The 17,784-nt window shown below is 44.5% G+C and overlaps 1 protein-coding gene across 1 annotated transcript in view; it reads right to left on the bottom strand.

Moving 5' to 3' along the window:
* Positions 1–14,613, bottom strand: part of CCR8 (chemokine (C-C motif) receptor 8) — a 24,704-nt gene extending 10,091 nt beyond the window's left edge. Inside the window, exon 1 of the mRNA XM_008579556.1 lies at positions 14,591–14,613. The gene's annotated coding sequence lies outside the window, so the exon portion shown is untranslated. The remainder of the gene's footprint in view (positions 1–14,590) is intronic.
* Positions 14,614–17,784: the final 3,171 nt, after the last annotated feature.

Below are 17,784 nucleotides of genomic sequence, written 5' to 3'. Positions count from 1 at the left end.
TAATCTTAGTTAAGGGTCTCTGGGCTACACCATTGCATGCTCTCTGCTTCTTTGCCACATGTCCAGGCTGCAAATTTTCCAAATTTTTACACTCTGCTTCCCTTTTAAACTCTGGCTTTATGTCATACCTTTGCCACCATAACTCACCATAGGCTGTTGCAAGTAGCCATTGTAGCTTCCTTAATGCTTTGCTGCTTAGAAATTTCTTCTACTAAATACTCTGGTTCCCATCTCCTAAGTTCCAATTTCTGCAAAGTCCTAGGGCATGGACAGAATGCAGCCAAATTCCTTGCCAGTTCACAGCAAGAGTGATCTTTGCCTCAGTTTCCAATAAACTCCTTCTTATTTCTATCTGAGACCTCCTTAGAATGGTCTTTGCAGTCCATATTTCTATCCGCATTCTGCTCACCACCATATAACAAGTCTCTAAGACATTCCAAATTTTTCCTCGTCTTTTTGTCTTCTTCTGAATCCTCCAAACTCCTCCAACTTCTCTTCAACACCCAGTTCCAAAGACATTTCCACATTTTCAAGTATCTGTTGTGAGTAACACCTCACTTCTCTGGTACCCATTTTCTGTATTAGTCCATTTCAGTTGCTTATAAGAAAACACATGAAACTGGGTGATTTATAACGAAAACAAAATTTATTGCTTACAGTTTCTGAGGCTGGGAAAGCCCATCTAGTGGTGGCAACCATGACCCAGGAGTCTCACATTGCAAGATGGTGAAAGCAGAGAGAGCAAGAGGACAACTTCCTTATTCTCTCTCCTTTTAAAGCCTTCCAAACCATGCCCCTGACCACCAATTTTAATCCATTCACTACAGCATGGTCCTACAATATAATCACCTCTTCAAGGCCCCACCTTTCAATTGCCATAATAGGATGTCCCACCCTCAACTATTACAATGGGGATTAAGCTTCTAATATATGAAACTTGGGGACACAATTAAAACTTCAGTGAGTTTTGGGGGGACATAATTCGATCCACTACACCAGATTCTAATTACATCTTGCTCCTTTTTTTCTCCACCCACTATGCCCAGTGCAGCATGAGGAAGGTCTCAGAAAATCCATTTAGCTCAGGTCTGTGTGATTCTGAAGACTTCAGGTGCCACAAATTCCCTGGTGATGTGACCCTGATCAAAAGAGAAGGTGTCATTTATGTCCACCTTGTTGAGCTGTTGGGTGATTTATTTCATCTCACAAAACTTCACCATTCTCATCTGTACAAGAGGGTGATGATCTCTACCTCAAGAGGTTGTTAGGAAGATAAGCAATTTCCTTCCAAGACATCTAGAACCAAGTATGTGTTCATTACTATGCTTTACATTCCTAACCACCAAGGTGACCCTTATTATTTTATCTCTGTGGTTTCCCATTTGCTAGAGGTGCAAGTCTCTTTTTAAAAAACAATATCTGGAAAAGAAAAATTGCAAGAATATATAAAGATCTCTGGTATATTCTTCTCATAGATTCACCAAGTGTTAACATTTTGACTGAATTGCTTTATCATTTTCTCTATCTGTGGTATATACATATACATAGTTTATTTTCTGAATTATTTGAGAAAAATTATAGGCATTATGTTCCTTTACCCCTAAACACTTCAGCATGAATATCCTAAAAACAAGGACATTTTCTTTTTTTGTGTGACCAGTTAGGGGATTGGAACCCTTGGCTTGGTGTCGCCCGCACCACGCTCAGCCAGTGAGCGCACCGGCCATCCCTATATAGGATCCGAACCTGTGGCCTTGGCGCTCCCAGCGCCGCCGCGCTCACAGCGCCGCACTCTCCCAAGTGAGCCATGGGTTCGGCCCACAAGGACATTTTCTTATGTAACCATAGTTCCAATATCAAAATCAAGAAATTAACATCGACACAATTTTACAATTTCACCAGTTGTCTCAGTAATCTACTTCATAGTATTTTATTTTATTTTTTTCGTGGTCCAGGATCCAATCCAGGGTGATGCATTGCACTTAATTAAGTCCCTCTACTTGCCTTTGATCTGAAACTGTGCTCTTGCCTCTCTTTGTTTTCAAGACACTGACCATTTTTTGAAGAATACAGGACAGTTATTTCATAGTATATCCCTCAGTTTGGGTTTGTCTGATGTTTCCTTGTGGTTAGCTCTAGATTAAGTATTTTTAGCAGAAACACCACAGAAATGGTTAGGCCCTTAATCCAGTATGACCGGTGTCCCTGTAAGAAGTGACACCGAGATACAGACACACAAGCAGAACGCCATGTGATAATGAAGGCAGAGATGAGCAATGTGTCTACAAAGCGAGGAATGTCAAGGATTGCCCCAGCCGCAGAAGCCGAGAGAGAGACATGACACGGATTCTCCCCCAGAGACTTTAGAGACAACCTGGCCCTGCCAACGCCTTGATTTTAGACTTTTTGCCTCCAGAACTGTGAGAGAATAAATTTCTGTTGTTTAAAGCCACCCAGTTTGTGGCAATTTGTTATAGCAGCCCTAGGAAACTAATATAGAAAGCACTTAAGAACTTCTCAGAGTAACTGGTCTCGAAGTGTTGCCATCACTGATTTGTGTCAAATGAAAAAACCTAAACTTTGAGATTTGAGAGAAGGCTTCATCAGAGTATCAACAGACATTTCACTAGATGTGTTCACACAGAATCTCCATCACAGACACGGAGCTGTCTCCTGGGCACACACGTACACACACACACCCTTCCCTCCTTCTTTCTGCACAGACAGGTTGAAGCAACCACAATCCATTCAATGGGGCCAGTTCTAGCCTTTATGATGCGGCGGTGTCTGCAGCTAGATGGTGATTAGGGTGGAAGGACACTTTTATCAGCAGGCATCTGGGGCATTGGTATGAGGTACTGGGCTGCAGATGGGGGGTGGTACTAACTAGACCACTGGCTTTTTTCAACCTCACGTATAGAGAATTAGATTGATCATCATACTTTATCCATGCAGGTTTTAACTCTTCAATCATAATTACTTTCCATAAATAATTAATATTTATGATTCTTATACATTCTAAATCAGTGTTTCTCTATCTTATCAGTTTATAGAATCATGGGGAGTTTAAAAAATATCAGTGTCAGGACCACACTACAGACCAATGAAATCTGATTCTTAGTGTTTTGTAAATACTCCAATATGATTCTAATGTGCAGCTAAGATTTCAAACCACTGTTCTGTTCTGAATCTTTGCTACTGTAAATATGATCCATGGGCTAAAGCATTAGTATCACCTGGGAGCTTGTTAGAAATTCAGAATCCTAGCCCTCACCCCAAACCTGGCAAAGCAGACTACATTTTAGCAAGGTGACCAGTATGTGTGCATGAACATTCTGAAGCCCTGGGCTATTGTCTTGGGTTAGAAGGAGAGCCTTGCCACCCATCACCAAGCCATCAACAAGTTTGTGGAGTCCAGCTTTTCTCAGAGATGATGTTCAAACTATTTCTTAACTGATGCTGGCCACAGGCAGCCAGCCTTAGCAGCACCGTTGTGCACTGGCCAGTTGTCAATTCTGGCCTTGCTATTAATATTCTGGTTCTTAGAGCTTCCTGTCTTGACTGAAGTGATTATATCTCAACCCCTGGGGCCTCTCTGAGGGGAAGATACTGCAGTGGTCACAATTGGGACGGCTGCTCAGCTCCCAACAATTCCCTTTGCTTCAGAAATAGTGTCAGCACACAGGGTTATTGGGGATCTGAGGCTGTCAGTTAATCACACCCCTCCTCTTGAAACAGAGTAAGGCTAGGCCTGTGAACCAAACTGACTCCATTTTCCCTGCAGAGCACACTTCGTTACTTTCCCACTCCTCAGTCATGAGACCCCCCCAGGGTACAAGCTTATCCCATGGCCTGCCCTAATAAAGTAAACTGAGATAAGAGGGTATATTATTCCATTCTTGTTGCTTATGACAAAATACATGAAACTGGGTGATTTATAAAGAAAACAAAATTTATTGCTTACACTTTCTGTGGCTGTGAAGTCCAAAGTCCATTTGGTGGTGGTGACAGTGACCCAGGAGTCTCACATTGCAACACAGTGGAAGCAGAGAGAGCAGAGACAGCAAAAGAGAGAGAAAGGCAGACTCTCCTCTTCTTTTAAAGCCCTCAGAACCATGCCCCTGACCACCATTTTTAATCCATTCACTACTGCAGGGTCCTACAACACAATCACCTTTTCAATTACTTATGGTAATTCTCCACCTTTCAATTACCATAATAGGATATCCCACCCTCTTAACAGTCATGGTGGGGGCTAAGTTTCTAATACATAAAACCTGGGGAACACAATTCAAGCTTCAATGAGTTTTGGGGGACATAATTCAATCCATTGTAGAGGGAAACAGATACTCACTGAGTTGCAATACTCCTCCCCAAAGCTTGTTTTCTGTAACTGTAAAAATTAAGTTACAGATTAACCTTAAGATTCCTCTAGAAATTCCCTCATGCACACAAAACTTCAATGTGACTGCTACAATGACCCTCCTGTGGTGATGATAATGAACACTGCCACCATTTTGGACCTATTTAGAAGGTGCAAGGACCATGAGCCTGTGCCCATGATGCAACCAGGAAGAACAGAATGGACCACCTCCAGTGACATTAGTCTGCACCCCTTAACTCCTTTCCCTATAAAAGACCCTGACCAGCTCCCCTAAGGGGGCTAGCTTTACTGTCGCTATCCCCCTTATGCATAAGTCTATCTTCTCTTTTAATAAAGCATTGCTTGCTTTACTGCTGTGTGCATTGTTCATTTCTATGACCCAAGAGCCTAATTCAGGACAAGCCAGAAGATAAGGAACTCTGAGTGCTGGGAATGGCCCTGGGATTTTCCCCATGCAGCACACGTGCTGCTCTAATTTGCACCAGTAAAAACTGGAAAGCCTCCGACACCGGAGGAGACCTTAGCTGCAAGAGGCAAGTGGCCACTGGGACCATTTTGCTCCTGTGTCTCTACTGCTGGTAGGTCTGTCCTAGAGCCCCCCAGCCTAAATTCTGACAAGACAATGCTTTATTCTCTTTTACTCTTCGTTTTTCTTTCTCTTTCTTTTTTTAATTTTTATTGAATCATAATTAGTTATACATATTTTGGGGGTTCAACGTTGACATATGTTGATCAAATCAGTATTACTAGCATATATATTGTTACAAATAGTACTTATTCTCTATGGCCCTTGTCCAACCTCGCCCTATCCCTCTCCCCCCACCCCCAATTACCCTAGATTTCTTCTCTCTCTCTGAAAGAGAAATGGTTACTCTCTTGATTTGTTGCCTAGAAGATCTGTCCAATGCTGAGAGGTGTGTTCACATCCCCCAGTATTACCACAGAGCAGGTGCTTCTTCTGTCACTCTGGAATGGGCTTTGTGGAGAAAGACGTCCTCTTCTTTTCTTTGGTCTCTGCTGGTGACTCTTCTTATGTCAATGCACTCCAGGGGCTGGCAGACCATCTGCATGGTAGTTGTGGTGTCTTGCCACTTTAATGGCAGCCATGGTTACTGTGGTGGCTGTGGTGGGCCACCCACATGGAGGTGATGTTTTGGGCATACTCCTTGGTGCTGGCACTGTACCTGATTGTCAGGGGGTATCTGGTCTGCAGCCCCAAGCCTCAGGTCCCCAGGCAGGCCCTGAGGTGCTGGCAGCGTACCTGGGCCAGAACTAATTTTTTGTCCTTTGCTTACTTCTAAAATGGGGGAATTTTCTGTGGGGGACCAGTACTTGAGCTGTGTTTAGCTAAATTGCTGCTTTGCTGCTAATTCCCTAGGGAAGGCTTTTTGTGCAGCTCAGGTTTTAATGGTTGACTTTACAGTTACTTCTGGGTCTAGTGAAATCTGGTGCACCTGGGTTGTGTAGAAACTCTGGTCTGGGCCTGAGTCTTTTCATCAAACTATACCCTGTGCAATTCTATATTCCTGACCAGTCTCCTCTGAGTGATCCGACACTGACTGGGGTGCAGATCAGCTGTCCTTGCTGTGCCACAGTGTTCTCTCCATGGGCCTGTCTCCCCAACCTCCCGTGCTGCAAACACTTCTCATGGGATGGGCCATGTGCCAGTCCCTTGCGATGACTCACTGGCCTCTGAATGGCTCCTTTTCTTCAGTTGTTGTGGCTCCTCATGCCTATGTGGGTCCACGGGAACCCTGTTAGTGGTCTTGCTGGCCTGGGGGCCACCAAGGCCCTCTTCTCCCCTGCCACCTCCAAGCAACTTCATCTGAAGGGCACAGCTGTGGCTTTTGCTGGCTCCTGCTCTGTGCACACAACAGCTCCAGCCTTAAAGCAGCCACCACATGAAAGGGCCTCTTTCTCTCATCGTGGCTTCTCCCACCTTCATGCACTCCATAGGTCTCTCCTTTTCTTCCCCTGAGCTCTAGGGGCCGCACCTTGGCTGTTATTGCTTTTTTATAGTTGAAAATTGGTTGATTTGTGTGAGAGAGTGATGCTGGGGACTGTCTATTCCGCCATCTTGATGGGAAGCTCTCCTATCTTTCTCTTTTACTCTCCCTTTTTCTTTTCTTTTTCTTTCTATTTAAAGTGACTGACAGACAACTACAACTTAAACTCCTCTCAACCTGTGAGAAGCTGCTCCCTCTGGCCAGCAGTGGCTTGCCCTGATGGGTAACTAGCAGGGGTAGAAAGGCTTTTTTTCTTACAGTAGTGGAAAATCAGAAAAGGACAAGAGAGAGAAGAGGAGACCTGGTTGTTTGTGAGTAGGATAGCCAGTATGGCCATTTCCCTGAGGATGCAGGCATGCACAGCCACAGGAAATAAAGACAGTTCAGGAGCTCTGCCCTCACACAGGGCACCATTTGGTTAGACAAATGAGCTCCCACCAGCTAAGGTGACAATCCACAGAGACTACCAGGGCTCAACCAATGATCAAATGACACAAATCCAGCTGGGAGGGCTTAAGCCCCTGGGAATGTAACTGTCAGTGATCCTGAGCTACACTATCGCTCAGGCCTGCTCCATCCTCTCTGGAGTGTACTTTCTCTCATACTAAATACACTGCTGTTTGTTTTTCACCTCTGATGTATCTCATCCAATTCTTAGTTCATGACACCAAACACCTGGACGTAGCTGGCAGAACCTGCAGTTTCCTCAGTTTCCCTTAACACTATACCGTGAAGATCTTGCTTGAGCAGGTTTTCCCTGACAGGGGATTCAAGAGAGTGGTGGGGATTCATTCCCTGGCTGCACAGTGACTGGAAGTCTGGAAGCCACTAAAATTCTCTACCTTTCTCTGATTTACTGAGCCCTCTCCTGCTATTTGGTTGGATTGTATCCACTACTATATAGCTGCACCCTGGAATGCTCCCAGCTATGCTTTGTTTCTGATTTTCCAAGCCCTCTCCTACTGGTCTGTATAGGTGCAACTTGGAGGGCTCCCAGCTATGCTTTGTTTCTCTGATTTAAATCTAGTTGGTGCTTTTCTTTGTGCTGACAACAGTGGGGAGAACCATCTTTATCAATTATTGTGTAGGTTGGCTCTGCCGATTGGGACTAGGATAATCTGGACCCCACTGTTCCTCTTTTCTCTTTGTTTGCTTGGTTAGACATTTAGTTGAGTACGGCTTATCTGAATAAACCTTCCAATCCTTGCGCCAACTTTTGGACTTTCGAGTCATTTGTTTAGTCCAAGAGGTCAAGGTGAGCCTGGTCTGTCAGTAACACTCTCTTCTAGGTTCTGAACAAATTTTAGAAATACACATAGAATTTTAAAACAGTACCATTTTGGCACACGTGGGTAAAGCTAGAATGGAGACCATATATTTACTGGTTGAATGAAGGCAGCAGGGCTCTAGCAGAAAATGACCATTTTTCTCACCACTGACCCTTAAGACCTGCACTGTGGCTTCCGTCAACTCATTCTTCCCTACATGTAGGACTTCTCAGGCAGACCCCATACCTTTCTGAGTCATACTAAGGTGTTAATACTCTCCTTTTATAGTCTTTTTGTTGTTGTTGTTAAGTGTTTAAAAAGTTCAGTCCAGTCCTAATACCGAAATGCTGATCTCTGATCCACTTTAGCATGCCCCCTGCTCTCCTCCTCAGGCTGAGGAAACTGCACTGGGGACGGGGGACGGGTTGGCTTCTTCCCTGCCTCCCCTCCTTGTGCTTCCATTTCTTCCTCCAACTCGCTTTGTTGCCTCTCCCTCCTCCAGGCTGGGGCCAGAGAGGGAGGACAGGTAGTGTTGTGAGGCACCCTCCCACAAGAAATGCACTTACACGCCACTCATGCAGAAAAGGGCACTTTATTCACTCCAGCTTGCCAGTGACTGTCTCCCAAGGAGCAACCAAGGAAGAGTGGCATTGGGCCTTGGTCTTGTGGGGTTTTTAAAGGCAAAAACTACATCCCGTTGGCACATGGGTTTGTCCAGCTGCACAAGGCAAGCTAGGGAGCTAGGTCAAAGAAGCCAAGAATAAGCCGTTCGAGCAATGAAGCATACAACTTTTCATTGTGTGTCCCATGTAATAGTTCACTGTGTATGGTTCCTGTTCCCTTGTAATAGTTTACTGTGTGCTCCTGTTTCTATGCAACGGCTTTTGTTTCTATGAGAAGGTTAACGGTTTCTCATGCAAAAGGGGGGGTAGTCTGCAGGTAAGACAGGGGGTAAAATGGAGTTACTTAGGTTAAGCAAGCAATTCTACAGAAGCAGATAGCGTATGTTATGAGGGTGTAGGGAGCTCTATTTCAGTAGGGAACAGAGAGGGTCGAAGGGGACTGCACTCCTAACAGTCTGTCAAAAATGACCCCTGGCTGTGCTGTGCCCAAGGCTGACTCTTCCCAGGGAGCACTTCGTGAGTTTTCAGGAGCCCCTGTCACCAACCTGGGTGATCCTTTCTGATCCTGACTGCTTACGACTCCCCTGCCGCCCCAGCTGCTGACAGTGCATCCCCCACAGACTCTCCTGCTGGGAACACCTGGTCCCTTCAGGGGTCTCCTTGGGTGGAATGATTTCAGGACAACTGACGTCCAGCTCCCTTCCTTGGGACTCACTCTGGCCCATGAGAAGCTCATGCCCACCTTACCCAGTTAGCATTCCAAGTGTAGTCCTTTCCCAGGTAACCCTACCTTGCTCTGCCTCAGGCCATCTCACCTTGAGAATCTCTCAGGCAGGAATATGCTGCTAGTCCCAATACCCCACAGGTTCCAGGAGATGCAAGCCAAGTTCTCTAAGCGATTCTCTTGAAACTTTCTTCAATTGGCTTAACATGTCAAGGAGGTGGAAGGCGGCAGGAACAGCAGCAGCCAAGAGGGAAATACTGCAGTCCCCCTGAACTCTGTCTCTAAATCAGCGCTTGCCTCCACTGCAGGTGTTGTTCATGCCCAGGCCCTGTGGCCTCAGCCCACTCCTGAGTTCCTCTGCATAAGGCCCACAGCTTCCTTCCTCTGATTCAGCCCAAGTGCCAGGAATAATAACCAGAAGCAATGCTCAATCGGTGGGGAGAGGGTCAGTGACTAGACACCCCAGGTTCCTCTTTGCTTGCTGAGACAATTGTGGGGTGAGTTCCTCACGGCTTCTCAGAGCAGGATCAGGCAGGAGAGGTGCTCACAATCAGGGTTGTGTGAGGCAGGATCGGCTCCTGAGAGCAAGCACCTCCTTAAATTTGGCACCCTGAGTGCCTCACTGGCCTCATCCGAGTCCTGGCCCTGTCTCAGGGGGTCTCCAGAGGGACCAGGCCCTGAGTGTTCTCAGCAGAAGGTAATATCCTGGATCGGTCTCCTCCCTTTCCTTGTCTCATTTCTTCTATGCCTCATTCCTGCTGCCTGCGACCACCTCCCAAATTAACTACCTGCACCAGGGTCCTTTTCTCAGGCTTTGCTTCTTAGGAAACCAAACTAAGAGCTTTTTCAATCTCTCGTCATCAATTGTCAGCCTCATCCTGTCTACCATGTAGGCGGATAAGGGTGAAAGTTCATATTTTTGGGTATTTTAGCAAATTCTGCATTTTAGGCTTCTGTCTCTCTTACCACAAACTGTTTTTTCCCCAGTGACGGCCAAGGCCCTGAGCCCTCATCCTTCCAGCAGAAGGAGCAACCCCAACAGATGGGAGACTCCTGGTGACCCTGGATTCCCCCTTCAGCTGCCCCCAGGTCCACTCCTACTCGTCCTGCAGTTTTTTAAAATAGCTTCAATGTGATATAATTCACAGATAACTCACCACTTTCAAGTGTACAATTCAACGGTTTTCAGATTATTCATAGATAGGTGCCACCATCACCACCATCAGTTTTAGAACATTTTCATCACCTCAGAAAGAAACCCTGTGCCTTTTGGCCATAACTGCTATCCACCTCCCACTTCCCCACTGTACCCCAGCCCTAAGCAACCACTAATGTACTTGGTGTCTCTATAGATTACCCTATTTTGGACCTTCATATGAACAGAATCATATAATATGTGGCCTTCCTTCAATTTTAAGAAATGACCCCACACTGAGGGGTAGGCCAGGAGTGTGAGGGGAGTTTTCACAGATTTTTCTGCTCTCCCCTCTGGCTCCCTCCTTTCTGACACTCCTGCCCCTCAATTTCCAGCTACTCTGGCAAACCTTTGTCTCCCAGACCAGAATACAAGATTCCAGCATGACAGAAGTAGGTGCAGTCCCAACTGCCCTCATGCATACCCAGGAAATAGGGTCCTGGCATGAAGATTCAGCAGGAAAGGAGAAAGTTTTAATGAAGGATTTGGGCTTGAGACCCAGAAGATGATACATAACAACTGCTACCAGCAGCCAGGCTCAGCTTGCCCTCTCGCACTAAACAAATGACTCAAAAGTCCAAAAGTTGGTGCAAGGATTGGAAGGTTTATTCAGATAACCAGTATCTGGAGGATGACCAGGCTAAGGTCATCCTGCCTTCTGATGCCTGTTCTGGGGGTTATAAAAGGGAAGGGGCAGGAAGGTGAGGTAAGGGTTTTGTCCTGCAGGCAAAGGGGGAGGCTGGTCATGGGATAAGTGGAGGGTCTGAGTCAGAAGTCAGGGTCCCATGATGGACTGGGTGCTTTGAAGTCATGGAGTCAGCAGTTGGTGGACTGGTCAGCTTCAGGCCCTTGATGTTATTTTGGGGTTGGGGTCCTTATCCTAGGGACAGCTCAAAGACAATAACCTCAGTCAAGCATCACTGGATCATAAAAATACCTGTCTCGTACCTCTAGCTAATGTGGATGCAATTTTCCTTTAAGCAAGAAGATGAGTTAATAATCAACTAGGGCGCTTTGTCTTTCTTTTGGATTTCCTCTGTTTGCAGTTCATTAGGGAGTTAAGAAAAACAAGAAAATGTAGTTTCGATTCTTAACTGTAGATGTGCAATGTTTAAAGTAAATCAACATTGGAGGGTGTAATGGTAAATAAACAGAAATAAACTTTTGAGAAGGATGCGTTTGGGGGCATGATTTCATCTCCGGGCAGTTTGGTCTACGCAGTCAGTTTCTTATTTCCTCTGTTAACCTCAAGGAATTGATGATTATCAGCTCCCAAGTTAATGGCTAACTGAAATCTTTTGCTTGGTCCTAGTTAACCCAAAGATGGCCATTCTCTGGTTAAGATCCCTTTCACAACTATGATTTTGTAGAAAATGAAGAACCCAGTGAAGGGACTATTTTAGAGTACTGGTGTGGGTTTAGTGCTATAACAAGAAAAATTTCCAAAGAAACTAAATCCCATCTTAGCATATGCTTTCTTGATTCACTCTGGGCATCAACTGTTGCAAGCTGGGTTCCCCAGGGAGCCGACTCCAAGATGGAGATTAGATTAGAGTACCTGGAATTTACTAAGGAGTGCTTTTGGGGTCAGCATCTGTGGAAGGGAGAGGAAGGAAGCAAGGACTAGGAAAATGAAGAAGTTGAGCTGTGATATAGTCCCCACGGAAGCCTCAGTTCATGCCAAAGGGAGCTCTGAAGCTGGGATGACCCTTCCAACATGTCTCAAGTTGGGGCAGAAAGCCAGGCCTTTATAACTGGTGTTGGCCAGTCATTGGAGGCAGGCTGCCCCAGGAAGGGACTTGTCATGTTACCAGACTCAGGTTTGGCTGCCTGCCCCTTTAAAAAGGAAAGAAAAAAACTCAGGAGTCAAATGGTTGGTGTTAGAAAAGCAGATGTATTCAGCTGAAGGAGATGATAGGCTACCCCATCTCAAAGATTTACATTTACTGAAGGGTTTTTAAAGGAAGGGTTGAGGGAATGGAATGTGGGCGGTGAAAAGCAGGAGAGCAGGAGATGTGAGTTATGAGGGGTCCATGTCTGTGAGTCAGGTACAAGGTCTCGCCAAGGCCTCATCAGGTTTCTGTTTTCATTTTCGCTGTTATCTCAGGACCCTGCAAGATTTTGATTTGTGCCAGTGTACTTGGCTAGTGCCAAGGTCAGCTTCGGCCATTTGGCCTTGATCATTTCTCAAAACTCTACAAATCTCAAAGAAAGAACTGCTAGCTTCGCAAAGTACTAATTAGCTTCTCAGCCTTGATTTCCTACTTAGCAAGCGAGATAAGAAAGTCAGGGGATGGGAAGCAAGAGTGGAGAGAAAAAAACTGTCCTTTTAAAAATCCTCCCCCCCTCTGCAGCCCAGGAAGCCCTCAGTCCCAACATGGCTTCAGTCCTGCTCACTCCAACAGTCCTTTGACTAGGTGGCTCTCTTCAACCAAGGAGATTCCTGAGAGGGCTGACAGCAGATGGTCATCTGTGAGCAGCACTCCCTGAAACTGGGAAAGTAAGTCCTTCATTCTGAAGGGAGATGTGGGTGGTGCATCCCACTGTCCCCACAGTCTTTTCCACTTGGGTCAGTTTCTCTCCTTTGCTGGACATAATCCACTTACAGCAGAAAGCAGTGGAGGGATTGGCTCAGAGCCTGCCTGCACCTTGCAATGGACTTAAATAGTGAGCCTTGGAGCACATTTTTTGGTGGGTGGACTTGTTGCTTGAACAGAACTTTCTTTGACTTCAATGAACCTGCATTCTAAGAAAATCAGCTCAGACATTGGCATGCAGAAGAAATCTTTGTCAACAGAAAAAGTCAGTGTGACTGTGCCTTTTGAAGGGCTGGTTCCTTTTTTTCTGGCTAAGCTGGCTGGCTTGTGGGTAGGATGAGAAGCTGAAGGAGGAGGAGGCAGGAAAGAGAAAAGGAGAAGGAAAGCTGAGGCCCCGAGGGTGCATAAGATTGAGCAGGATGGAGAGACGAAGAGGAGCAAAGAGACGGGGAAGGCACCATCACTGAAAACAGGACCAAGGTTGTGGGGTACAGAAAGGAGACACTGATTCAGGGAAGCCTCAAACCTCCCACTCTCTCTCTCTCCCCCACACTCACCCAGCCAAACTGCACCCTCCTAAAACCACCTTCCGCCCACTCCATATCTGCACCCATACAGCAGCTCCTAGCTGAGGCACACATGCCCCTCCTGCCTAGTTGCACTTTGAGCTCCTGACAGCACACCTCAAGCAAGCTGTCTGCATTGCCTGTGATTCTATTCGATGTCACTGCTCAACTTGGCCTCAGCCTCCCAGAACCATGTCACATCTGATCCACTGTCCTTATTCTCAACTGCTGGCCTTGCTTCTGATTTCACTAAGAGAATCAATCAAAAAAGTAGTTTCACACACTGCTATTTCTTATCTAATTTCAGTCTGAGTCAGGAGACCCCAGGCTCAGCCTTTGGACCTCTTCTGCTCTCTGTTAACCCCGGTCCCATGGCTTTCATACCATCAACAGCCTAGTGATACCTGCACTTAGATCTCTATTCTAGCCTGTATTTATCCCCTAAACTTAATTCATACATGCAGTTCCATCTGAGCCATCTAACGTGTAATGTATCCCAAATAAAACTCTTGATTCACATTCCACAAACCTGGCCCTCCCCCTAAGGTTTGCCTCTCCGTAAATAACACGCACATCTCCAGTTTCTCAGGTAAAAAAAAAAAAAATTATCCTTAACACCTCTCTTTTCCTCATACTGCACATCCAATCCATTAGCACATTCTGTTGCTTCTACCTTCAAAATATATCAGGAGTCCATCAGCATCTCTCACTTGAACCATTATGATTGCTTCCTCACTCTTCCCGGTTGCTCATTTCTTGGCAACCCCTCCCCCCAAGCCCCCTCAACCTAGTGACACTGTCTACCTTCAGGTCCATCCTCTATAATAGGCTGCTTCACAGAGACACAGTATAAGGCAGAAATTAGGGGAAGACAAACTGGGCCAGACTGCCTGATTTAAAAATCTCCCCATTATTAGCTATGTTATTCAACTTCCTTCTCCATCACATTCTTCATTTATAAAATGGGAATAATAATGGATTTGCCTCATAGGGCTCTGATGAGAATTAAAGAGAGTCCTCTTCCCTAATAGCTCAAAACTACAATTGCTTACTAAGTGCACATGCAATATGCAGTTTCCTTCTCAGCACATTGTACATGTACATTCTCAAAATGGACAAGTAGCACTCCCTGCTGACAAGTGGCAGTGGTCCAGGGGCACTCTCAGCCCCAAGGTAGATGTGGAAAAATATCTTGAATAGGGTTGACAATGGGGAAAGACCTTTCCAGGAAGAGGAACCATTTGTGTCATGATATGGAAAGAACAACAGCAAGGGTTTAGTTAATACTTATGTGCCAGGCATTGTTCTGGGCGTTTTACTAGTATCAGTTTATTTAATTCTCATGACAGCTCTATAAGGTAAGTTCATTGTTATTCCCATTTTATAAGTGAGGATGTGAGGGAGAAGGAGATTGGGTAACTCACCTAAGGTCACAGGGCCAGTAATAGGTAGGACTTCAAATCAGGCAGTGTGGCCACAGTGTGTATCCATCTAACTTTTACCCTATACCACTTCTTTGTGAAACAGATGGTAGTGGGCAGACCTGTAAGTACACTGGTTTCATCAGAAATAAGCCACTGGAGAGAGACAAATGGGTAAAAACAGATGGGAATTAAGGATGCCAACTTTTTGCCATCTGGCCAGTTAACTCAGATGGTTAGAGCATAGTGTTATAACATCAAGGTCAAGGGTTCAGATCCCCATTCTGGCCAGCCACTAAGAAAAAAAAAAAATGAATGCCAGCTTTGGGTGCTGTCAACCTGAGCTTAAATCTCAGATCTGCCATTTAGTACTTATGGAAACTTGGGACCTGATACACATGACTTTCACCTATAAAATGAGTTTATACCTACATCTTGGACCGTTAGAAAAAGCATTTATGGCTTGTTAACCATCCTTCCTTTTCTTTCAGGTCTTTTTCCTATTATTATAAAAGAGTTAAGAAAAGCGGTCTGCTTAAAAATGAATGCACCTAGACGTCCACTCCTGGAAACAGAGTAAACTACTTTTTGCTATTTCTCACACTAAACACAATGAAAACCCATGGACATTATATCTGTAATGAGAAAAAAACCCAGTTGCCTGGAAACTCTAAGAGGAGATTTTTAAATCTGAGGGGCTGGCCAGTTAACCCAGTTGGTTTGAGTGTGGTGTTGTAACCCCATGGTCAAAAGTTCAGATACCCATGCTGGCCAACAACAAAATTTTAAAAAAGTACCCCCAAAAGCTTGCTCTCTCTAGCCAATGGACCAGGAAAAAGGCAGTATAGCAAGACAGAACAGATTTATATTATTACCTCTCTATTTTGGTCAATCACCATGAAAAGACTGTGGCCAGCAAAGGTCTCTTGGGGAGCCTATACTTGCACACATGCAGGGCTGCAATGAGTCACCCCAACTTCGTTCTGACCCTGCCCCCCCCCACCGCCGGCAGAGTGGTGTCAGAGAAGACCTAGTGGACAGTCCTGTCCAAGACCTTCGTTATTGCCTAACAGTCATGCGGCCCACCCCTGTGGTGTCAGCAGGTGCCTCACAGGCAGCAGTATCAAGGCACTCCTACCCCTCCCAGTCAGGCCTAGAAAGGAGCCAGAAGTCTTACCCCCACTCAAAACTAATGAGGAGCTCCTTCCCCCTTCAGTATGAATGGAGGCCAAGTAGGAAACCTGGACTTCTATCCTCATGTGGCAGTGATAGGTACCTCCACCTCCTGCTGGAGCAGTCTCAGAGGAAGCCAGATGAAATGGAAGGTTTAGATAAGCTCCATATTTTTATAACACAACATTTACAATGTCCAGGCTTCAGTGGAAAATTACTCATCATAACAAGAACCAGGATAATCTCAACTGAATTAAAAAGACAATGAAGAGACCCCAAACCAAGATTACAGATGTATTAAAATTATCTGACAGAGATTTTTTTTCCATCTCTTATTTTATTTTAATTTATCAATGTACAAGATAGTTGATTTTCATGTCCCTTTATCAATTCCTCCTTTTCCTCCCTCCTTCTCCCTCCTCCCCCCATCAACATCATATCTGCTCACTTGTCTTAACAATTTCCAGGAGCTGTTGTGATTGTTGTGTCTTCTACCCCCACCCCACCCGCATTCATTTGTGTATTCACTTATTTATTTTTATTAGTTCCCACAAATAAATGAGAAAATGTGGTTTTTCTCTTTTTGTGCCTACCTTATTTCACTTAATATAATTCTGTCTACGCCCATCCATGTTGCTGCAAATGGTAGTATTTCATTTTTTTTATAGGAGAGTAGTATTCCAGTGTGTAGATATACCACATTTTCCTCATCCACTCATCTGACGATGGACATTTGGGCTGGTTCCAAATCTTGGCTATTGTAAATAGTGCTGCAATAAACATTGGCGTACAGGTGTCCCTTCAATCTGATGATTTCCATTCCTCTGGGTATATTCCCAGCAGTAGAATAGCTGGAATCTGACAGAGATTTTAAAGCAGCCATCATAAATCTACTTTAATGAGCAATTGCTTGAAATAGATGAAAAATAGAAAGTTTCATCAAAGACACAGAGGATATCAATAAGAACCAAATGGAAATTTCAGAACTGAAGAATAGAGTAACAAAATAAAAAACTAATGGATGAGCTCAACAGAAGAATCAAACAGACACAGGAGAGAATGAGAGAACTTGAAGATAGAACAGAAGAAATTGCCCAATCTAAACAACTGAGAGAAAATAGAAATGAAAAAAGAATGAGCATAGCCTCAGACACCTGTGGGACTATAGCAAAATGTTTCACATTCACGTCACCAGAGTCTTGGAAGAAGAGGAAAAAGTGTTTATACTGGTACCTCCCACCCCCCAGCCCAGTGGAGATGCATTTGAAGAATAATGGCTAAAAACTTCATAAATTAGCAAAAGGCATAAACACAGATTCAAGAAGCTGAGTGAATCCCAAACAGTATATAACCAAAGTAATTCAAACCAAGACAACATATCATAGTCAAACTTGTAAAAATGAAAGAAAGACAAAATAAGTCTTGAATAAAGAGAGAAATGACAGTTTACCTATAATGGAGAAACAATCCAAATGAAACAGATTTCTCATCAGAAACCAAGAGGCTAGAAAGAAGGGGTACAACATTTTTCAAGTGCTGAAATCAGACATTTTTTGAAGAAAGAAAACAAAGAATTTGTCGCCAGTAGACTCATCCTAATAGAGTGACTAAAGAAAACTCTCCAAAAAGAAAGAAAGTGATAAAGAAGGAAACTTGAGACATCAAGAAGGAGTAAAAACAGATGGAGTAAAAATATGGGTGAATTCACTTATCTTCTCCTTGAGTTTTCTGAGTTATTTGATGGTTGAAGCAATGTTATAACATTGGTTCTAAATGTATATGGAGGAACTATTTAAGGCAATTATATTATATACAGAGCAAAAGAAGGTAAGATTCCTAAACTTCACTTGAACTGGTAAAATGCTGACACCAGAAGTCAATGATGTT

This window comes from Galeopterus variegatus, unplaced genomic scaffold (genome assembly GCF_000696425.1).
Source record: "Galeopterus variegatus unplaced genomic scaffold, G_variegatus-3.0.2 Scaffold1912, whole genome shotgun sequence".
Lineage (NCBI taxonomy): Eukaryota > Metazoa > Chordata > Mammalia > Dermoptera > Cynocephalidae > Galeopterus > Galeopterus variegatus.
The sequence above is the reverse complement of the archived record's forward strand: the minus strand, read 5'-3'. Positions and strand labels throughout refer to the sequence as shown.